The 24,294-nt window shown below is 40.3% G+C and overlaps 1 pseudogene; it reads left to right on the top strand.

The window, feature by feature from the left end:
• The first annotated feature begins 1,440 nt into the window (after positions 1–1,440).
• On the top strand, positions 1,441–23,867 carry LOC131900733 (zinc finger protein 14-like; annotated as a pseudogene).
• Positions 23,868–24,294: the final 427 nt, after the last annotated feature.

The following is a 24,294-nucleotide window of genomic DNA, read 5'->3' as shown; positions in this document are numbered from 1 at the left end:
ACAGTCACTCAAAGCATGACTAAGACTAGTCACAACAGTCCTCCCTCTCCTATGAAGAACATCTGTGATGGTCATGTTGTAGAGACACAATTTGGTAGACCCAAATAGAGGGTGGAGAGATGACTCAGCTGTTAGGAGCACAAACTTCTCTTCCAGAGGACCACAGTTGATTCACAGCACCCTCATGGTGGCTCAGAACAGTCTGAGACTCCAGTTCCAGGGAATAAAATAGCATCTTCTGATATTCCAGGGTACCAAGTACACATGAGGCACAATGCTGCACATGTAGGAAAAACTCACACAATGGTGAAATAAAATAGGTAAATCTAATGTGGGTGTCAGTGACATTGTAATTCTGGAGAATATCTTAGTTTTGAAAGAATATTTCATGGTCATGGAAGCAATAGCTGGCATGATGAGGTCCCAAGGATAAATCATTTGGAGTGTCTGCATCATCACTAGAGAATGACCATTGCAGGGCTCTTTATTAGTAATCAGTGTCATCCTGATGCTTGGGAGTGTTTCCTCTAGTGAATGGAGGCTTTCTTCATGACCTTGGGCAAAGAAAACCTATTCTGAAGTTCAAGAATTTCTTTTTATAACTCTGAATCCTTAGTTGAGTACTCCTGCCATGTATGTCTATTTTATCCATCGAGTAACTGCATATTCTTGTTGGTGTGTTTTCATTATATTGGCAGAAAATGAATATACTGAAACATGAAGTGTGAGAAAGTCAGGCTTTTGCCTCATCCCTAATCTTCGAGGTTTCCTATCAAGCCCTACATGTGGTTTCTGTGCTTGAACCTGCTTAGGGCCTGCTTCTATCCTGAAGTTCCGTTTTCTCCTTTGAGGCAAGATATTGGAATGTATAGAGCAAACTTAATGCATTATCTTTATGGAAAAGGCAGGCATACTGTGTATGTGAGGGAGGGAGTACAGCCCAAATCCCAGAGCATGTTTTCTTACAATGCAGTGAAATGCCAAAATGGAACAGGTTCATTCCAGAGAGTATGGATATGTTAGAGTTTTTGTTTTTAAATTTGTTGTTGTTGTTTATTTTGCTTCCTTGTTTGTTTGTTTTGGTTTTTCGAAACACGGTTTCTTTGGGTACTATTATCTGTCCTGGAGCTAATTCTCTGGACCAGGCTAGCTTCCACCTAGTGATCACGACTAAAAATGCCTGCCACCATGCCGGGCTTCTTGGTTTCGTTTTTGGGTCAGGGTGTCACCGTGTAGCCCTGAATGTCTTTCACTGAAGTTCGCCTTCTAGAGTGTGGGCAGTCAGGGGTTGCACTTGAACTTTCCTAAAATGTTTTGATACTTACCGCTGAGTCAGTAGAGTTCTCCAATCAGGGACCATAGTACTAAAAGGAATGAATTGGCCAATCGGGAGCACGGATAGTTGCAGCGAGCCGGGGGAAGGGTGGGGGAAGTCTTTTTTACGCTTTGCTTAGTATGGCGGGATTCTTGTGAGGACCTGGTTTGGGAGACTTTGTGTTCTGCTGAGTGCAGGCATCATTGGGTGGAAACCCAAACACATCAGAAGCCAGGAATGGTGAGTGTGCCTTGGGCTCTTGGAGAGGGTTTGGGACGCTAGCTCCTTTGGAGTTAAATGCGGCGCCAGCTCCTGAAGTTTCCCCTGTTGCTATGCAGTACAGTGGAAGGCGGAGTCTCGCACAGCAATGCCTATGCCCACGTGCACTTGAAATGTGCACCCCATAGGCAGCCTTGAGTCTGGAGTCCGCCACACTTATGTCCTAGTAAAGTAGCTAGCTTCCCCGCAATCCCCAGCCCTCTTGAGTTAGTCCTTGCCATGAACACAGACCTAACCTCGCTGGCGGGTTGGAGATGGTCAGTCCAGACGGCTGTGCAGGGATTTGGGTGTTCCGTACAGTTTCCCTTTTCCTCTTGTACTTCTGCGGGCGCTGATTTAGGTGTTTTTTGTTTGTTTGTTTGTTTGTTTTTGTTTTTCTTTTCCCCATTATCACCTCGGATTTAATTTCTGTCTTCTTCTGTCCCCTCCTTCATCTGATCTGTCTCAAAATCGTTCCCCTATGTCTCCTGCTGTTCGAGAAGTTTCCTACAGAGCTGTATCTCTACCCCTTAACACCTCATCCAGTATGGTTTTTGCATTTTGTTTTCTTGTTGGTTTGTTTTTGCTTTAGTTGTTTTTTGTTTTAGATTTATTCATTTTATTTCGTGTGTGTTTTGCCTCCATATATTTCTGTGTGTCATGTGCTTGCTTGGTGGTGCCTTTGGATACCATGGAACTGGAGTTGCAGATGGTTGTGAACAACTTTGGGTTCTGGGAACTGAACGCAGGTCTTCTGCAAGAGCAACGAATGCTCTTAACTACTGAGCATCTCTCTTAGCCCCCTTGTTTTGCTTACTTTTACAAAATGATAATGTGTGAGAATTTTTTCTGGTTCTAACTGCAGTTGGCCAAAATTACCAGTCCGAAGAAAGAGAGAAATTTCAATTTGCTTAACATTTTGTTTGTAGTTATTTTTTTATTATTCTTTAAAAAAAGATTTTTTTAAAATGTATGAGTGCTTTATCTGCATGTACTACTCTATGTAAGAGGACATCAGATAATGAAAGGACCAAGCAGATGCCATAACAGGCTGCTCAGTCTTCTCGTGAGACTTGAGCAAGCAGTTTCTGGGAGGGCCATGAACAAAAGACAGTCCTTGCAGTAGCTTCCTTTCTGCACGTACTCTGACTGCTCAAAGTTCAGCCAGATGTTTACTTTCTGAGGCCCCTCACCAACTTAGAGTTATGTGCAGTACGTGCTTGGCCAGCCAGCCCCCATGGTGGCTCAAGGACAAAGCCTGGGACTTGTGCTGGACTGCCCCCAAAGTAATAAATTGTAACCACCAACCAGTAAATTCAAAGGTTACATACCCTCACCCAATTAAAAGAGAACAGAGATAGAAATAAACCAATCCGAGTTGCAACCGTGCAAAACTCCCCCAACCCCCCTGAAGGACTTGTGGATTTTGCCTTTAAAAAGCTAGCCACACAAAGAAAAAGCAAGCTCCTCCTGGCCTCACGACTACGAGTGAGTGCTTTGGATCGAGCTTCCCTGCCTGCGGCTTGTAAACAAACAGAAATAAACCATGCTGTTGCATTCTGAACCTAAGGTCTGTGGTGGTTATCTTTGGGGTCCCAATCTGGGCATAACAATCCTACTATAGATGGTTGTGAGTCACCATGTGGTTCCTTGGAATTGAACTCAGGACCTCTGGAAGAGCAGCCAGTGCTCTTAACCACTGGGCCATCCTCCAGCCTCATTTTTTAAAAAACTCGTATACAACATGTCCTGATTATTGTTTCCCCTCCGTCTTCCCAGTTCCTTCCCCCTTCCTCTCCCTTGCAGGTCCACTCCCTTTCTGCCTCTCATTAGAAAAGAGCCGGCTTCAGTGAGATAGCAACCGAACATGACAAAATAAAACATGATGAGATAAAGCAGAAAACATTGCATCAAGGCTGCACAGGGCATTCTCACAAAAGAAGAGGAGCCCCAAGAGCAGGCACAACAGAGACCCACTAGTTCACACACTCAGGAGTCCCATGAAAGTACTAAATCAAAAGCTGTAATACATAGCCAGAGGACCTGGTCCAGATTCTGTGAATTCATGTGAAACTTGCTTAGTTGATTCAGAGGGTCTTGTTCTCCTGGTGCCTTCCATCCCCTCTGGCTCTTACACTCTTTCCACCACCTCTACCTTGAGGTTCTCTGAGCACCGAGGGGAGGGATTTGATGGCGATCTCCCAATTAGACTTTCCAGGTAATATCTGGCTGTGGGTCTCTGCATCTGTTCCCATCTGCTGTAAGAGGAAGCTTCTCTGATGATGACTGAGTAAGTCACTGATCTGAGTTTAGCAGATCATTAGCAGTCATTTTATGGATACTTTTCTTTTTGACCAGTAGTATTTGCTTTTTACCCTAGGCTTCTGGGCTGTCTAGTCTCTGGTTCTTGATTACCCGAACAGTGTCTGGTGTGGGTTCTGTCTTGTGAAGTGGGCCTTACGTCAAATCAGACATCGGTTGCTTACTCACACAAGCTTTGTGCTACGGTTGCCCTAGCGTATTTTGTAGTCAGGACAAATTGTAGGTCGAAGGGTTTGTGACTGGGTGTTTACATTTCTCCTTTGGTAGCCTGCAGAGTACCTCCCGTGCCTAGGACACTAGAATGTGGGGTTCAGGCTCCGTGTAGGTACCAGCTCCACTTTTCCATGTTCAATGAGTTGTATGGGTATTGTTCTCAGCAATGGGGCCCCACTGTCAGATTGGGGAGAGCAACCCATTGTCTTAGCAATAGCCTGGGTTGTTTAGGGAGGTTGTCAATTGAATGCAACCTAGTTCCCCTAATGGAAGCCTCCTTTGGTGACAAGAGATGGCCAGCTGAGACTCCTTATCCCTCATTATTAGGAGACCTCATTAGGATAACCTTCATCCCACAAGTGCCCCTTTTTTCCTGCTGTCTCTTCCTGAATATTCCCCTTTAGCCCTGTCCATGCTCACCTTCCCCACTTGATCCTCTTGTTCCGTTCCCCACCTGCCCCAATCCACCTGTAAAATCTATTCTATTTCCCCTATTCTAAGGCCCCCTCACGACCGACCTCCCCCCATTACCTATCCTTTCTGGCTGTATGACTTTTAGCTTCATTATCATTTACTTATCTGCTAATTACCACATATAAATTAATTCATACCATATTTATCTTTCTGGTTCTTGCTTACCTCACTCAGGATGATTTTTTTTCCTCTAGTTCCATCCATTTGCCTGCAAATTTCATGATGTCTTTTTTTTTAATAGATGAATAATATCTCATTGTGTAACTATACTGCATTTTTTTCTTTATTTTTCTGTTGAAGGACATCTAGGCTGTTTCCAGTTTCTGGCTATTATGAATAGAGCAACAATGAATAGGTTGAGCAAGGGTCCTTGTAGTAGGATTGAGTGTCCTTTGGGTTTATGCCCAAGAGTGGTATAGTTGGATCTTGAGGTAGATCAAATCCCAACTTTCTATGGAACTGCCACATTGATTTCTATAGTGGCTTTACAAGTTTTCACTCCCTCCAGCAGTGGATGAGTCTTCCCCTTATTCCACATCCTTGCCAATCTGAGCTGCCACATACAACTTCCTGCATTGTTTTGTTTTGTTTTGTTTTGTTTTGTTTTGTTTTGTTTTGTTTTGCTGCTATTATTATCTCTTAGTAATTACACTTATGTGAAAAGGCATTTTCTGAGTGACATTTATGTAGACTTTTTTTCAAAGATATTTTGCCGTGTGTGTGTGTGTGTGTGTGTGTGTGTGTGTGTGTGTGTGTGTATGCCTTCCCATGCATGCAATAAAGACTTGGGAGCTAATACTGGTGTAAAAACTTGCTTGCTCAGAGATGCAGAGAAAGCAGCTGGGTGACCTTCCTCTGTCTGAAATAAAACTCCTCCACCCGAAAGTCCCTCCCTTCTACTTCTTCTGCCTGTCTTTCTCCACCTTCCCGGCTTCCCCTCATACTATGCTCTGTGGTTATTTTCAGTCAACTGGTTGCTTGCTCTACCTCTCAATCTATGGTTGATTTTATTTAATCTTGTTTACAGTATTGCAACAGAAGCTCTTGGATTAAAGGTATGTGCTAAGGGCTGATCCACAGCTGTGCTAAAAGCAGGTTCCTCCAGTAAACAATATGATATTGGGGTTCACAATGTAGTCAAATATTTCTGCAACACTGAACTCTAACAGTAAAACTGTTCACAGCAGTGAAGCTATTTTTGCCAACCTTTTCTACAAGTCCAGCTTGGTTGTATTTGGCAGTTGTAGGATTAAGTAGTTCCAAGTTCCAAGTTCTGTAAAATGTTCCATCAGTTTCATTTCATTCAGTGGTTTGAATGTCCTGCACAGTTTGTCGTCTGAAGCTGATATTTGTGGGATGTTTCTCAGCTTAGTGTCATCACCACATCCAGGTGGGGTTGTCACTGCAGGCCCATCTTCTTCCTCAGAGGTGTCCCATGTTTGCGCAGAACCTGGCCGTAGAAGAGAGCTGGAGGTGGGGATGTCACTTTGCCAATTTACCCTTTTTCCTTGGACATTTTCTCTCTATGATCTGTCTTTATTTTTCAGATGTCTCACTCGTCCAGTGGTCTCTGGATTCCTTAATTGAATGCTCTCATTCTCCTGGAAAGAATCCCTGGCTGATATGTAGAACTGAATTGTATTGCAAAATAAAAATAAAAAAAATTAAAAAAAAAATAGAATACAAAGAAAACAAACAAACAAACAAAACAAAACAACAAAACCCTGCTCAACCCTAATTTTGGGGAGTTCCTTTCTTTGGCAGGTTATGTTTTTGTTAAGGCAAAATGCCTTTTTGGCAACAGAAAATGTGTTATCTTTTAATTCAAAAATTTTTTTTGAAATTTTGAAACTAAATATACCTTTGTATGTGTCAATAAACATACCTATATTTCCCTTTATCCTTATATATATAAATTCAAGGTTTAAGTGTATTTATTTTTAGATCACAAAGGACAGTTATTTTGAATTTTGCCTGTCTTTCTAGTAGAGGGTTTTTTTTTTTGTTTTTTGTTTTTTGTTTTTTTTTTAAATAATAATTTGTAAATATGGCATGTGATTTTTCTAGGATGAAACATGCCAATTAGGAGCTGTATCTGAATTTTGTCTCTGGGTGGTGGGATTAAAGGCATGCACCACCACAACCTTGTTCATTGTAACTAGAATTTAGAAAACAACTTATAGAGATCTACCTGTCTCTGCTGGGATTAAAGGGGTGGGCTACTACTACCTGCTCAAATATTTTATCTTAGATCCAAATCACTCCAGCTCTTAGAGATTTAGAAAACAAGCTTCAACTGTAGTATCCCTTTGAATTTACTTAAAACATTAAATCTCTTAACTGTGTTTAATATCAAACAACAAAAATGCCCTTATATAAGAAAAAAACTCAGGAGCTGATGTCTAGGATGCCGTGGGCCACATGACAATCTATAGTTTAACATTCTATCATGGAATTAAGACACATGGTTCAAGAAGTCTCTCCTGTTTGAATATAATCTTTATGACTCTCAATGGTATCCACAACCTTTGTTCTCCTGTGGAAACAAAAGCAAAATCTCTTCCCTAATGTAACACTCATCCTGGTTTCCACTCTGAGGTCAACAGATCTTAAAAATATACAGGGACATTTAATTCAGCAGTTTTTTTCTACTAGGCAATGTCTCTCCAAGGCTGTCATTCCTTTTTCATTAGCATTTAAAAAGTTTAAAGTTAATAAATCACCATGTCATCTGTCTCTTTATTACCTTTTTCTGTTTATTAAGCATATCTTTTCAAGTATGATTAGATCTTTCTATAACTATTTGTCGTATTGGATTGTGTGGTATACTTGTAATATGGTTTATGTTATAATATGCAAAAACTTTCATTTTACTAGAGACATGTGCTGAAGCATTGCCAGTCTTAATTTATACAGGTATCCACCTAATGGCTATAATTTCTAATAAATGTGTAATTACAGAATCAGCCTTTTCTGAACTTAAAGCAGTTACTCATTGAAAACTTGAATATGAATCTGTGGTATGGTGCACATACTTTAATTTTCCAAATTATGCAAAATAGAACACATCCATTTACTAAATTTCATTTCTTTGAGTACCCTTTAAGTTACTTCCTGCAGATAATGGAGTTTAGTTATACAAGGAACAAGTAGAACATTTTCTTATAATTTCTCGTCTTGTTGTCAAGTGGTGGAAAAATCTTTATTCAAACCTTTGATGTTATCAGGGTGCTTCTTATGAAATTCTGAGGCTTCTAGCACATTTCCTATTAATAACCGATCAATTTCATCATTACCTTGTGCTAGAGGGCCTGGTAGACCCATATGGGATCTGGTATGTGCTATATACAATGGATGATTTCTATTTTTTATTACTTGTAATTGAATAAATAACAAAGTTAATTCTGTGTCGTCTGGAATAAGTATAGTGGTTTCAATATGTAAAACAACTTTTTCTGCCTATTGAGAGTCAATAATTACATTAAGAGGTTCTGGCAAATCTAATAATACCCTGAGAATACCATATGATTCTGATTTTTTGAACTGAATCATAAGGACTTTGAGCCATTTTACTTATCCCCTCCCCCAAACTTATAACCTGCGTTTCTTAATTTATGCAAGGGCTCCAGAAATTGATGTCCTTTTTATGATATGAGGGAGAATCTAATCAGTTCTTTTGTAAACTGGTCTCTTGCTTTTTGAATATTTGTTACTAATTTCTCCCCCAAAATTACACAAGCTCTTTGCCAGTGTTCGTTTTCTCCCCATAATGAAGCAATTTCAGCATTAGTAAAAGGTGCCACAATTTCTGCTGGGTTTAGTCCTGCTAATTGACAAAGTCTCATTTTTCCTTTCAGAATCAATTCAGAAACCTTTTCTACATCACTCTTTAATTTTTCACTCTGTGTGGTAAAAATGTCTATTCTAAGATATTATCTTTTCTCTGCATAAGAATTTCTGTGGGGCCGGGCGGTGGTGGCGCACGCCTTTAATCCCAGCACTCAGGAGGCAGAGCCAGGCGGATCTCTGTGAGTTCGAGGCCAGCCTGGGCTACCAAGTGAATTCCAGGAATGGCACAAAGCTACAGAGAGAAACCCTGTCTCGAAAAAACCAAAAAAAAAAAAGAAAAAAAAAAAAAAGAGTAGTTTAATAACCTGGCATGTGTTTTCTCTGTGGAGGGGGGTCACAAAACTAATGAGAAAGAGATGACTTATTTTTACAACATTCATTCTACTATTTCAAAATATATATTTTTGCCTGACTGGGTGTTATTGTAGCTCACTGGATTTACACCTGGTATTAACTGAGGACTTTTTTCTTAGCAGGTAGCATAGCAAATCTTCTACTTTGAGGTTAGTTGTTAGGGAGAAAAATTCTAGCTTAGCTGCAGCTTGATTTCTCAATGTACTGTGTTCAAAGTATGTGTTGTCTTCAGTGATAGCTTATTATCATGTAATTGTGATGGGCAACCATGAGTGTTGGCAATAATCTGCATGTTGAAAGAGACCTTGTTTCCTCCCTGGCCAAAAAAATGCTAGGAGAGTGTCCCAAATTTGACACTCCATTCTCATTAGTAACCAATGGCACTTGGAGCAACAATATTTATCCATGGAGAATATATCTACTGAAACATCTATATTTTAACTAAGGGTTCAAACTAGGTTTCTGTATGCATTTTAAAGACATTGTGATTTCATTACTGCACACACACACATCCTATCTTTCAAATCTTACAACTGCCCTCTGTGCTTTATACTTTTTTACCCAGTTACCTTCTCTATCTATGTTTATATATAATATGTTCTGATATCCACTCTTCATCCCTCTAATAGCCACCATCTTTCTGGTCTTTCCCTGCACACATTGTTGAGTACACACATTAAAATGTGGTAGCTAGGGTCTCCATACATGAGACAACATAAGCATTTTTCTTCCTGTGTCAGGTTCACTCACTCATGATATTTCCAAAACCCCTCTAATTACCCTCAAATGTAATAATTTCAGCGTTACTAGCCATGTAACAATATTCCACTGTGTATGCGTACCACTTTCTCAGTATCTATGCATACTTTCTTTCGTCCACCTGAGTTCTGCATATAATGAGGTTAGCATTACTGTACCTTTACATTTCACTAAGAACTGTTGAAGGCTGGATGATGTGCTGATGCGCTTTTGTTATTATTCTATTGGGATGCATTAGAAAATGTACAACATGTTTGAGGTCTATCTGGGACAAATTAAAAACCCTGTTGGAGGGGTGATGACAGTACTGATCTGTACGTGTTATGTAAGAATTTATAAATCAACTGGACATTGAGCTGAAGACAGTATACAATCATAATATTTTATGATTTTTCTTTTATTTTTTTGCTGTACACTACTGAGAACTTAAAAATATCCCCAGACAAGGGAGTGGAACCCATTAGCCCTGTGACTTCTGTGGCTCTTCAAGATCTGGTTCTCAATATGTGTGTTGATATCACAGAACTTTCCTGTCACAAGGGTGGGAAAGTTTCAATTTTGCATTCAGTGTAGAAACCGGGTTATTATACATACAGACATCATCAGTGTGTGCTTTGGACAAACAGGTGATTTTAAGCACAGTAGGTTTTCAATTTACCCAAAGTCCTGATGATTTTCAGATGTGTTTCATCACCAGACACCAGTTGCAAGAGCTGTGTGTTGCTAGATCGTTGCTGATTCTCACACCATGGTGGCTTGTTAGAAGTGCATATATATGTATCTAGTCTTGAAATTTGATTTCTTCTATCTGCCATCTCTTCTGACTTGGATATCTAATTTATTAATTTATTCTATCTCTTGAAAATTAATTTGTGGCCAGGATTTTTCTTGTCCAGCTCTCAGTTTTTGGATGGCTAGATCCTTAAATATCTTCAATACCAATAGTAAATTTCATTTTGAAGATTTTTGCTTATTGGGTTGCTATTTAGATAAAGCTTACCTAGAAGATGCCCATTGCATCAGCCTCCAGAGTGCTCCCATAGCAGGAATGCCTATTCACAGTGATGTGGAAATGGTAATTTTCAGTATGTCTAAGAATGTTGTGTCTTGGTAAGTGGTTATATGAGGACACTACAGAATGATGAAGTTACAAAGAATATTAGTATGGAGCTGGAAAGCTAGTTCAGAAGTTAAGAGCTCTTATGTTTTTGCAAATGACTGAAGTTCATTTCCTAGCACCCATGTTGGGTGGCTCACAGCCACTGTAACTCCACCTCCAGAGAATCACACACACACACACACACACACACACACACACACACACACACACATACACATACACACATATTTAAAAAGAATGACAGTCTAATTCCTGTGACTTCTTAGTGATTAGAAAGTCCCACTGATCAAATTCTATGGATACCCTTTGTGTTGCATGGTCACGGTAGAAGGCAAGTGAACATGTGTGAGAGGAAAATATCGAGAGACTCTGGGTCTACACTGAGTAAACTGGAGGGATAATTCCTTCCTTTCCTTTAGTATTGTGAGAGGTGCAGGAAGGGGAGAGAGAGGAAGGGAATGAGTGTGAATGTAATTTTAGGCACGTGTCCCATACCATAAACATGAAGCTCACAGGACAACCAGTGATCACACAGAGCAGTCATATACTTTAGACCAGTCTCTATTAATGACAGTGTGGTGGAAATGAGTACTGAACTTGTTACCAGTGTCTTCTTTATGGTTGTAAAAGTAAGTTGTTACAAACTCAGTTTGTATTGGAAAAATAGATGGACTTTAGGAAATGAGTGTGTTTTGTGTCATAGTGTACTGGTGAATTTTTATTGCCAACTTGACACAATCTTACATCATCTTGGAAGAGGGAACTTAGGAATTGTATTGATCAGATGTACCTGTGGCTATGTCTGTGAGGGATTCTTTTAATTGATGGGGATGTGGAGTGCTAGTACAGAAGGTGCAGCATCATCCTTTTGCAGGTGGTCCTGGACTATGTAAGAAAGTTATCTACTTATGATCCAGTCAACAGGTTCTTCCACAGTTTCTGTTTATTTTCCTGCCAAGGCTTTTCTTAAGATTGGATTGTGACATGGGTGTGTAAGCCAAATTAACACTTTCTTCAACTGTGTTGCTTTTCGTAATGGCATTTAATCACAGCAACTGGAAGCAAACTAAAACACATAATAATTTCAGAAAACTCTACCACAGAGCATAATCTTCAAACATATTATGGAACTATTTTATAAGTGATAAAATTCCAATGGTTTGAAGTTGATAAAATTCAAAATGGTAGCTTTGGTATGAGAAGGTAGATATGTACAGCCTTCTTTCATTCCCCTTTCCTCTTGTATTTTGAGGAGAGGAGGATGTAGATTTGGATATTTTCTCTCTTTACAGTGATATAATCAACGAATAAAGGTTGTATTTGCTCCTCTTCAGTCTTAGTTCTCTCCAATTACTTCTCACTTCATATTTTCTGTAAATTTGTTGACATGATCATGTACTTTTGGTCTTGTTTATTAAGGGAAGGGATTATATGAATGTAATTCCAAGCACAGAGGCAAGGAAAACATGCAGATTAATCCCTCTGTTGGGATCCTGGTCTTCCGAAATTCATTTTTCTGGCATAAACTGTGACCAAGATGTGGTCTTGTGACTGAGGAAAACTGTATGCATGATAGAAGTCAAGTCTAGTAGGATGTCCTTTATGGGTTTCACTGGCCATGGCATCTCTCTCTTAAGTATAGACTTTAAAGTCATCACCAAATAACAACTGTCTAGTGATATAAATTATTAAAAGGAACTATACATCACTGCTAAATAGTAATCATTCTGAGTATATTAGATTTGAGGTTATTTTTAAATCATTTAATGATGATGTTCCCATACAATGGTAAGTCGTGTCTATCAAGAAATTTGTCCATTTCTTTTAGATTTTTCAATTTTATAGAGTACAGGTTTTTAAAATATGACCCAATGATTCTTTGAATTTTTCCAGTGTCTGTTGTTTCATCATCCTTTTCCTTTCAGATTTTGTTAATTTGGATATTCTCTCTCTGCCTTTTATTTAATTTGAATAAGCATTTTCAATTTCATTGATTTTCTTGAAGAACCAACTCTTTGTTTCATTGATTCTTTGTATTGTTCTCTTTGTTTCTATTTTATTGATTTTAGCCCCCAGTTTTATGATTTTCTGGCATCTGCTCCTCTTGGGTGTGTTTGTTTCTTTTTGTTCTAGGACTTTCAGGTGTGCTGTTAAATCCTAGTGTGAGATCTTTCCCAATTTTTTATGTAGGCACTTAGTGCTATGAACCGCTTTCATAGTATGCCATAAGTTTGGGTATGCTGCGCATTCATTTTCACTGAATTCTAGGTTGTCTTTAATTTCTTTCTTTATTTCTTTCTTGACGCAGTGGTAATTTCAATGGAGAGTTGTTCAGTTTTCATGAGTTTGTAGGCTTTTCTTAGTTTGCCTTGTTCTTGACTCTAACTTTAATCCATGTCGGTTTGATAAGTTACAGGAGGTTATTCTAATTTTTTTGAGAGTTACTTTGTGAGTGAGTATATGGTCGGTTTTGGAGAAGGTTCCATGAGGTGCTGCGAAGAAGTTGTATTCTGTATATTCTTTAGTGTGGTGAACTCCGTTGCTTTGGTGCACTTCTCAGCAGTGGATGAGTGGGGGAGTGACTTGCCTGACAGCTGGACTGCCACCAGCCCCTGGATTCTCTTCTCCCAAGACTCACTCTGCTGTCCAACCCCTCCTACCTCAATTTCTTCCCTGTGGACAGCCCTTTCCCACAACTCTGGCAAACTCCATGGGCCCAGGAACAATCCACACCAGAAGAGGTGAGTGACCTGCCTCCCTGCTGAGCTGCTGCACTTACCAGACCCTGATCCCCAGGGCTCTCCCCGCCCCCCCCCCCCCATGGTGATATTTGTAATCTAAGAAATAAAGCTTGCATGAAGATCAGAGGACAGAGCCAGCCTCAGAGGTCAGGCAGTGGTAGCACACACCTTTAATCCCAGCACTTGAGATCTCATGCCTTTGCTACCAGTATTTGGGAAAGTTAATCCCAGCACTAGGAAGGCTGAGACAGGAAGTGATATGGCTGGGCAGAGAAAGGCATATAAAGTGGAAGGAGACTGGAACTGAGGTCTTTTGACTGAGGACTCAGAGGCATTCAATCAGGATTTGTGGAGTTGGGGAGGTGGCAAGTGGCTGTGGCTTATTCCTTTGTCTCTCTGATCTTTCAGCATTTACCCCAATATCTGGCTCTGGGTTTTTATTACAAGAACATTTCGGATTTGTGCAACACCCCCCTTGCCCATAGCCCCAGCAGCTTTACCAGAGGCCAAGCTGGTCCTAGGGACGCCAAGTAAGACACTGACCATTGCTGGCTAACACTCCTTAAAGCCTGCTCAACAGCTCCAGGCTGCCCCCTCCCCTGAGTTCCATAGTCCTGCCTACAACTTCAGAAGAAGACTCAGGCTTTATTGGAGGCCAGGCTGGATGTTGAGACCCAAGGTAAGACACCTTCCACCACCTTCTAACACTCAGGTAAAGCCTGCCCAACATCCCCCAACAGCACCTCCTCCCCTGGACTCCATATGATGAGGTTCTGAATCCTTAGTACTCCTGGCATGTATGTCTATTTTACCTATCCATTGAGTAATTGTGTCCCCTTGTTGGTGTGTTTTAATTCAATTGGCAGAAACTGGATACACTGAAACACAGAGTGTGAGAAAATCATGAGATTTTCTCCGACCATCCCTAGTCTTTGAGCTTTCCTATCAAGTCCTGTGTGTGGTTCCTGTGCTTCAACCTTCCTGGGGTTGGCTTTTACCCGGAAGCTCTGTTTTTTTCTTTTGGGACATGAGTTTGGAAACTTAAGGCACTGCTTTATGGAAAAGGCAGATGGGCAGTAGTGGGTATGCCAGTAAGTCAGTGAGTACACCCCAGATCCCAGAGCATGCTGGCTTACAGTGCACTGAAATCCCAAAATAGAATAGATTTATCCCAGAATGCAATAATAATGTGTTAGGGTGTTTATTCTTTTTCTCGATTTGTTTATTTTGCTTTTGTTATCTTTTGCTTGCTTAGTTCTTTTTTTCTTTTCTTTGTTTTGGTTTTTCTAGCTACAGTTTCTTTAGATATTATTGGGTGCCCTTGAACTACTTCTCTGGACCGTGCTGGCCTTCAATTTAGTGATCTTTCTGCTTCTTTCTCAGAACTGCAGGGATTGAAAATGGCTGCCACCATTTGGTGCTTCTGTGTTTGGTTTTGAGTCAGAGTTTCACCATGTAGCACTGACTGGCTTTGAATTTGCAGAAGTTTGCCTTCCTCACAGGTGCTGACATTGTGGGCTTCCACTTGAACTTTCCAAAAACGTTTTGATACTTTTGGGCTGAGTGAGTACAGTTCGCCAATCAGGGACAACATTACTAAAAGGAAGAAAGTGTCCAATGAGGAGCACGGCTAGTCAGTGTGCTCCCCTTTCCCAGGCCTTTTAAAATCTTTGCTTAGCAGAGAATGTTCTTGGGACGACTTGTTTTGGCCGATAGTGTGTTCTGCAGAGTGCAGGCATCTTTGGGAGCAAACCTAGACTCATCAGAAGCACAGAATGGTGGGTGAGCCTTGGGCTGCTGGACAGTAGTTTCAGACTCTAGCTGCTTTGGAGCTCTGTGGGGCCACCGTGTGAAGTCTGCCCTGGTGCTGTACAGTCCAGTGGAAGGTGGTCTGGCCCAGCAACGCCTAGGCCCACCTGTGCTTGAAGTGTGCACCCTACAGGCAGCCTTGACCCCGAGTCCCCAACTTTTCTGTTTCAGTGACACTGCTGCTTTGCAGTCCACAACATGAGCTTGTGCTACACAGAAGTTCTGTGCTGGTGGGTTGGTGATGCTGCATCCAGACTGTGATGTGAGGGAGAGACGGTGTTGTGTGCAGTTTCCCTTCTCTTGTGCTTCTCTTTGAGCTGATTTAGTTTTTGTTTGTTTAACGGTAATCACCTTTGATTTCCTTTCTCTCTCCTCCCTCCCCCACCTACTTTCCCTAACTAAGAATTCTTCCCAGTGCCCCCTAGTGTTAGGGGTTTTCTCACAGAACTATGACTTTACCCTTTAACACCTCATCCAGTATGGGTTTTTGCATGTTAATTTAAAAACAAAAACAAAAAAACTATATGCAAAAATTTTTTTTGTCTCTTCCCCCCACCCCCCCACCCCGGCAGTGGTCAAAATTACCAGTTGGAAGAAAGAGAAAAAATTCAATTAACTTCATATTTTATTTCCTTGGAGTGATCATTTTTGAGTTTAAAATTGGAATTTTGAAAGCTATGTCCAACTTTACTGAAAGTGAAAAGGGCTGGTGGATTTTGAAAAGATCTCTATGAAACTGAAATCATATTTCTGTTGCTGTTGCTTGTTTTGCTGTAGGCTGCTTTAAACAGAAGGGATTGGGAGTGTGAATTTGTAACCAGTAAATTTCCAGGATTCTAGTCCTTCCAAAAACAAAAACAAAAAAAGAACCCCAAAATATTAACAATTTATCTCTTTGTTTTTGTCTTCAGATAGTGGGTTTTGTAGATAGTGTGATTGCTGACCATTGGGAATGCTTAGGAAAGTTGATAAGAGAGAAAGACAAGTGTGCTTTCTACCTGCTGGAGATAGGTTATTTGAAATTTGCCTTGATTGTGCAGTACATTGGTAATATGTTTATTACTCTTGTATGTGTCATTGCTTTGATTTTCATTTTAATTTATAATTAATATTTAATTTAGTATTGTGTGTTTTGCTGTTTTGTCTTTGGAGGCAGAGTTTCTCTGTAGCCCTGGAACTCCCTGTGTTTACCATACTAGCCTTGGACGCACAGAACACCCTCCTTTGCCTTATGCATCCTGGAGTGAAGGCTTGCACCAACACCCCTGACTTTTTTTTTTCTTTTTCCTTTTTTTTTTTGAGTCAGGGTCACTTGTGTGCCTCTAGGTAGGCCTGGAAATCACTCTGTAACCGAGCATAATCAAGAGCCTTGATATTCCAACCTCCTCCTCTCTTCCTTTCCAGTACTTGTTTTATCCTTTCAATTCCTAGTGTATTGACTACTCTACTTACATATTCTGGCGACTTCAAAGAAAATGGCCCCCAAAGGGAATGGCACTATTAGGAGGTGTGGCATTTTTGCAGTATGTGTGGCCTTGTTGGAGGAAATCTTTCATTGTGGGTGTAGGCTTTTAGGTCTCCTTTGCTCAAGCTGTGCTCAGTGTGGTACACAGTTCACTTCCTGTTGCCTACAGATCAAGATGTAGAACTCTCAGCTCTGTGAACATTTCTTTCAGCATTTTTGTCTTTGAAGCCTCCGTCAGAACGATTCTTTAAGCTCAGCTTTCAGTGTGCTCTAGCTTTGGTCCTTTCTAAAGAAAAATCTCTTGCCAATTCCTCCCAAAACAAATTCTAAATGGAACAGAGAACCTGGTCAGATCTACTTATACCAATGTCCCCACTTTTTCTTTTCTATTTCTTGTATTAAGCTTTTCATCTGGCTGTCATAAATGTCACTGAGAAAAGTGACATAAAGCAGAAAGAATTTATTTTATTTCACAATTGAAGGGTGTCCATAAAATGTAGCACTTTGAAGTGGCTGGTCAGATCCCACACAATCAGGAATTGAGTGACGTATAGTTGTCTGTGTCTCAGCTCCCTCCCTCCACTGATGTAATGCCTCCATAGTTTATAAAATGCTGCCTCTCAGGTAGGTGTGTGCGTTATTTTGAATGTGACTGACCCCTGTAGGATTGTATGTTTGAAAGCTTGGTCCACAGTTAACTGTTTGAAAAATATTAGGAGTTGTGGTCTTATTGTAGGAGGTGTTTCAATGGGGGTGGTATTTGAGGTTCTAAAAGGCCATGGCAGACACCATGTACATCTTTTTGCCTGGTGCCTTTGGATCAGAATAAAACATTCATTTACTGTTCCAGCTTCATGCATGTGTGCTTCCTGCCACGATTCTCATTGACCAATCCTCTAAAAGTATAGGCAAGCCCGATTTAATGTTTTCTTTTCTAATAGTTGCTTTATCCTGGTATCTCTTCACAGCAGTAGAGTAGTAACTGACTGTGCATCTTCCTTTCTTCTAATAAGAACTCAAAGGAGCATACCACAATATTCTTGGATTAACCTTTATCTACATAATCACATCGAGGTGTCTTCAGAAACATCCACCTTAGATGATTTAAGTTTCCTTCTGCCTGGGTGTTAAAAGTAACCAATCCATTATGTGCACTGTTTTAGGAGCCAGTGACCTTTGAGGATGTGGCTGTGAAGTTCACCTCAGGCGAGTGGGCTTTGTTGGATTCCAGTCAAAAGAAGCTCTACAGAGATGTGATGAAAGAGACGTTTTTAAACCTGACCTTCATAGGTAAAAACAAGCATGCTCCTGTTGCATATTCACTCAGAGAACAACTATTTCCTGCTTTTGTGTGTAGTGGTGTGATTTGAATTCCTGAATGGAACATGTGGTGACTTTAGTGTGCATGCCCATCTCATAAGAGCTAGATAGTAATAATTTTTTAAAAATCTTGAATATGTTATAATGAATTCTTTGGGTTTATTTCTAGAGAAAGGACTAGAAGAAAATGTTGAAGAGGACTACAAAGATCTCTGCAGAAATCTGGGGTAATTTATGTTCAATAGAAAGCAATTTTCATCAAACAATTGGGAGTGGTAGGACAACTGACATCCTACATAATGATCCAAATATATCTAAATGCAAATTGATTTCACACAGATTCCTATAATGGAGCATTGAATTGTATCATTTAATATTTGAGTATCTCATCTGTGCAATCTATAAATATCACCAACATGTGATGCCCCATCAAGTTCTGAAAGAGCTTTTCCAGTGGTTTATGAAGCAAAAACTTCCCTTCATATCCAAAAGTATTTACTATCTTTCTATATATTCTTTTGAGACTTGGAACATAAGTGCTGTGTTTTGTTTGCTTTCTTTTGCTGTGAACAAAACCATCTCTGGGGTGGAGCTCATTTTTATTTACTCTTCCTTGTCACAGTCCCATCATAAAGGGAAGCCAGAGCAGGAACTTAAGCCTGGCAGGAACCTAGAGGCAGGAACTGAAGCAGAGGTGATAGAGAAATGCTGTTTACTGGTGTGCTCTTCATCCTTTTCTCAGCTACCTGCCTGATTCAGCGCTGGCCCACATCTCTAGGGGAACACCACTCACAGTGGGCGGGGCGACTCCTTATCAATAATTCATTGAGAAAATGTCCCCACATACTTGCCTAAAAGTCAGTCTGATAGGGCTGTTTTCCAGTTGAAGTGCCCTCTTCTCAGAAGTGCTTTCTCTCTTGTGTCAAGTTGTGAAATGCGAACCAGCACAATTGATCATGTGACACACAAATACATGACTAATAATCTCTATTCTTTCATGGAATGTTTGTCCCTAAATACTCTTGATATCACAATATAAAGTAGAATATGACATTTGAAGTCTCCCAGTGTTAAAAAGACTCTAACAGTTTAACTGGCTAGTCACTTTAAAATACCTGGATCTCTTTAAAATCTCAAAAGGTCTCTACTGTGAGCTCCTGAAAAATTATTAGTAAGTTTGTGCTTCTGTTTTCAAAGTAAGAAGAACCGGGGCTTACTTCTAGTCAGATCAATGCAAAACCAAAATCCTATAGTGTCAGTCATCCCCCAGATCCATATCCCATATTTGGAAATGGTTCACAATCTCCTGATGTCCTGAGTGTTTTGCATGATCCACCCTTTTGGTTCTGCAATGCACTTGTCTGATAGTTTCAGACTGACTTCATTGCACAGCTGCTCAGTCCTTGGCAATCTTCCCATGGTACTGGCCTTTCTAATACACCAGAAGCTCCCCACATTAAACCTTCACCAATGGCCTCCTGGCCACTCTTCAGGGACTCCAACCCTATGACATGGTGCCATACATCAGCTTCTCCCAAAGCTCTTCTATCCTGGTGTTTCCACTTTGTCCAAATCAGCACTTTCAGTAATGGCCTCTCCTGGCCTTTGTTAGTGTCAGACCTCAGTTTCTTTCCAAAACCCCTTCAGTCTGGCAGGTCTCAGGATGCAAAAACCAGTGCCGCCTGGAAATTTCTCATAAACTATTATAATCTCAGCCAGCTTGAGATCTGGACTACATGTCTGTGTGCTGCAGCCATCTTCATGTGCGCTTAGCACCCTGTGGACTCCAAGTCTGTGTGCTGACTGAAATCCCCAAAGATTTTTCTTAAATGATGCTGTTTTCTTGTTAATACCAGGTCATTCTTCAAGCGCAGGTGATAGGGAAGCACAAATTCTTAATTTAAAACATTATAAAAACTGCCCCATTAGAGTATTTGATGTGCCCTCTATCATCTCTGAATCTATACAAGCCAGACTTCCATCTTTTACATTGTTCTTAGTATCCCTATCCTTTAAGCTCCTACAAATGCTCATTAACCTCTGAACAACATTCATTGATTTTTTTCCAGCCCAGTGTTCCAGACATTCTCATAGTCCTTTGTGCAGTGGTAAGCTCAGCTCTGTCAGAAAAATACCCCATGAACCTGGCACTCAACTTGTATTTTAGAGTGCTTTTTGTTCTTGTGATAAACACAATGACTAATGTCATCTTTGGGGTTAATGGGGCTTATTTTGGTTTACACTTCCACATTACAGTCCAGCAAGGGCAAACAGGACAGGAATTTAAAGTAGGTAGGAATCTGTAAGCCAGAATTGGAGACCATGGAGAAATGCTGCTCACTAGCTTGCTCCTCGCGGATTATTAAGGTATCTTTCCTACATAGCTCAAGCCTTCCTTCCTAGGGACCCACCACACAACATGGTGTAAGCCCTCTCTCATCAATCAAGAATGAACAAATGCTCCCATAGACTTGATTACAGGCCCATCTAATGAAGCCATTTTCTCAATTGAGGTTCCCTATTCTTAGATGACCCTGGCTTGGGTCTAGTTAATAATAAACTAACCAACACAGGTAGAGTATATAGAATGCCAAAATGCCATAGTGTTATACAACTCTAAGTCATTATTATGATTGCTTCACAATGCCGGTTCCTTTGCCTGAATGTTCACTCCTTTTATGTCCATTGATTATTTTATGTGTATGTATGTGTGCTTGTGTATATGACCTGTGCAAAAAAAGATTTGTGGAGGTCAGAAAATGACAACAGATCCTTCAGATCAAGAGTATCAAGAATTTGTCAGCCCTCCACATGTCAGCTGGTAAACAAACTGCAGTTAGCTGGAGGAGCAAGTATTGTTCTTAACCTCTGAGCCTTTAGTTCCTTTGTAATTCATTTTTTAAGACAAGGTTTCTCTCTGTAGCTTTTGGAGCTTGTCCTGGAACTGGCTTTGTAGACCAGGCTGGCCTCGAACTCACAGAGATCCACCTGCCTCTGCCTCCGGAGTGCTGGGATTAAAGGTGTGCCTCCTCCCCGCAGCTTCCTTTGTAGTTCTTATAGAAGTAAAGTCAACACTATACTTATTTACAGGAGAGGGTCTTCACATGCGGTCTATATACTGTCTTTAACATTGGAGGCATTTTGTTCTTGCCTGTGGAATAGTATAGTTGTAGTGAATCAGACGATCTGTCCTTCAATATTTCCCTCCTTTACAGTAATGGTCTTCTCTCTCTCTTTTTTTGCAGAACTCAGGTGGTTGAGAAAGACTGTGGGAATGAGTGTGATAGTCAGTGTGATGAAATCCAGGAACCAATTTCAGAAAATAAAGACATGCCTTCTGCAATAAGAATTTGTGAAAGCCAAGCAAATGTAAGAAACATCATTGGTCATTCATCCTCACATGTGTGTCCAAGAGACCAAACTAGAGTGAAACAGCCTGAATATATGGAAGCTGTGGCAAAGGCTTTCAAACATGAGAAACATTGGAAAGATATCATTCATTCTGAGTCACTTCAGGTACTTGAAACTTCTACAGAGAAATCACATAAAAACCAACAATGTAATGAAGCCTGTAGGAGTCTCACTTCTGATAAGCCTCAAGAGAGAACTCAAACCAAAGATAAGTTCCGTGTGCAAGTCTTAAAGAGATACAAATATGGCCAGAAAGATAAAGGGATCCATACAGGAGTGAAACCATTTGTGTGCAAGCATTGCAAAGAAGCTTTCATGGATTCCAGTGACCTCATCAAACACCAAAAAAGTCATATTGGAGACAAAAATTACATTTGTAAGCTCTGTGGGAAAACATTTAAATATGCTTCATGTTTTGAGAAACATAAAGTAAGTCACAGAGGAGAGAAGCTTTATGCATGTAAGTATTGTGGAAAAGGCTTTACCCGCTCCTATGGTCGTAACGTTCATGAAAGTATTCACACTGGAGAGAAGCTTTATACCTGTAAGCATTGTGGAAAAAGCTTCACCAGTCTCACTTATTTTAAAATTCACGAAAGAATTCACACTGGAGAAAAACCTTACACATGTAAATATTGTGATAAACCCTTTGCCATTTTGAGTTCTCGTAATGCTCATGAAAGAGTTCACACTGCTGGGAAGGCTTATATATGTAAGCATTGTGGAAAAGCCTTCACCAGTTCTAGTTGGCGAAATGTTCATGAAAAGGGTCACAGTGGAGAGAAGCCTTATGCATGTAAGTATTGTGGAAAAACCTTCTTTGGATCTAGTTCTCGTAACTGTCATGAAAGAATTCACACTGGGGAGAAATCCTTTGTTTGTAAAACATGTGGGAAAATGTTCCTTCTCTCTCATCATCTTACCAGCCATGAGCGAATTCACACAGGAGAAAAACCGTATGCATGTGAGCTTTGTGGAAAAACCTTTACCAGTTCCCGGTGGCGTAAGACTCATGAAAGAAGTCACAATTTAAAGAAGCCTCATTTTACATGTAAGCATTGTAGAAAGGCTTTCACCAGTTCAAAGCGCTGTGCTACTCATGAAAGAACTCACACTAGAAAGAAGCTTTATGCATGTAAGCTTTGTGGGAAAACCTTCACCAGGTCCACTCACTGTAACGCTCATGAAAGAACTCACACTGGAGAGAAGCCTTATACATGTAAGCATTGTGGAAAAGCCTTCCGTAGTTCTTATACTTGTAACATTCACGAAAGATCTCACACTGGAGAGAAGCCTTATGCCTGTAAGCAATGTGGGAAAACTTTCACTAGTTCCACTTGCCGTAACATTCATGAAAGAACTCACTAGAAAGAAGCTTTATGCATGCAAGCATTGTGGGAAAACCTTCACCAGGTCCACTTACCGTAACACTCATGAAAGATCTCACACTGGAGAGATGCCTTACAGGTGTAAGCATTGTGGAAAAGCCTTTCCTAGTTCTCATAATCGTAACACTCATGAAAGATCTCACACTGGAGAAAAGCCTTATGCCTGCAAACAATATGGGAAAACCTTTGTCACTTCCACTACCTGTAAAATTCATGAAAGATCTCACACTGGAGAAGCCATATGCATGTAAGCATTGTGGCAAGACCTTTACCATTTTGAGTTCACTTAATACTCACAAAAGAAGTCACAGTGGAGAGAAGCCTTATGCATGCAAGCATTGTGGAAAATTCTTTACCCGCTCCAGTTATCCTAATATTCATGAAAGAGGTCATACTAGAGAGAAGCCTTAAGCATGTAAGCATTGTGGAAAGACCTTTGTCAATTTCAGTTGGTGTAATACTTCTGAAAGAAGACTGGAGAGGAAGCCTTTATGTGTGGGGAAACTTCAGTCTGATGATCTTACATTCATGAAAGAATTCATACTGGAGAGAAGCTTTATGCATGCAAGCATTGTGAAAAAACCTTCAGCTGTACTTGTCATAAGAATCATGAAAGTTGTCACACTAGAAAATAGTATATAATACATTGGGGCAAAGTCTTCACAAATTCCACTTGCCATAGGAATCATGAAAATATTCACACTGGAGAAAAACCATTTGTAAAACATGGGAAACTGTTTCTTTGCTCTCATTTTATCAAGCACAAAAGATCCCACAGTGGGGAGGAACATTATTAATGTCACCATTATGAGAGGCCTTTAATGCTTCCAGTTTCTGTAGCATACATGGAGCAGCTTACACTGGGGAGAAGCCTTGTGCATGTAATCATCTTACAAAAGCTTTCATCAGTTCCATTTGCTGCAACATTCATAAAGAATTCACCCTGGAGTGAAACTGTACATGTGTAAGCATGTGGAAAAGCCTTTAGCAGTAAGTTTCTACTGTAGTCATGGAACAGTTTCACAGTGGTGAAAAACTTTGTAATAAATGTGGGAAATAATTCATAGAGTTTAGAAGCCTCTTCCTTGTGATGAGTGTGTGCCTTCATTTCTGTATTTCACATCCTTACACAAACCTATGCAGTATCAGAGTGAAAAGGAGTACACTGGGTAGAACTTGTTCCAGTATTAACTCTGTGACACTGCGTTGGTCAAATTGCTTCTATTGTGAAATATGAAAGAATGTGGTTGGACCATGAGATGCATCAGCTAGGAATAGTTCTTTCCAGAAAAGCTGATTATCTTAGTTACCTCTGTAGCTTGAGTTTTCCTGTCTGGCCCACGGTCAGGGCAAATCTCTCTCACCCGCCAGTCCCACAGCCGTCAGACCCAACCAAGAAAACACAGAGACTTATATTGGTTACAAACTGTATGGCCATGGCAGGCTTCTTGCTAACTGTTCTTACAGCTTAAATTAATCCATTTCCATTAATCTAT

This window comes from Peromyscus eremicus, unplaced genomic scaffold (assembly GCF_949786415.1).
Source record: "Peromyscus eremicus unplaced genomic scaffold, PerEre_H2_v1 PerEre#2#chr22_unloc_1, whole genome shotgun sequence".
In the NCBI taxonomy this organism is placed as follows: domain Eukaryota; kingdom Metazoa; phylum Chordata; class Mammalia; order Rodentia; family Cricetidae; genus Peromyscus; species Peromyscus eremicus.
The sequence above is the reverse complement of the archived record's forward strand: the minus strand, read 5'-3'. Positions and strand labels throughout refer to the sequence as shown.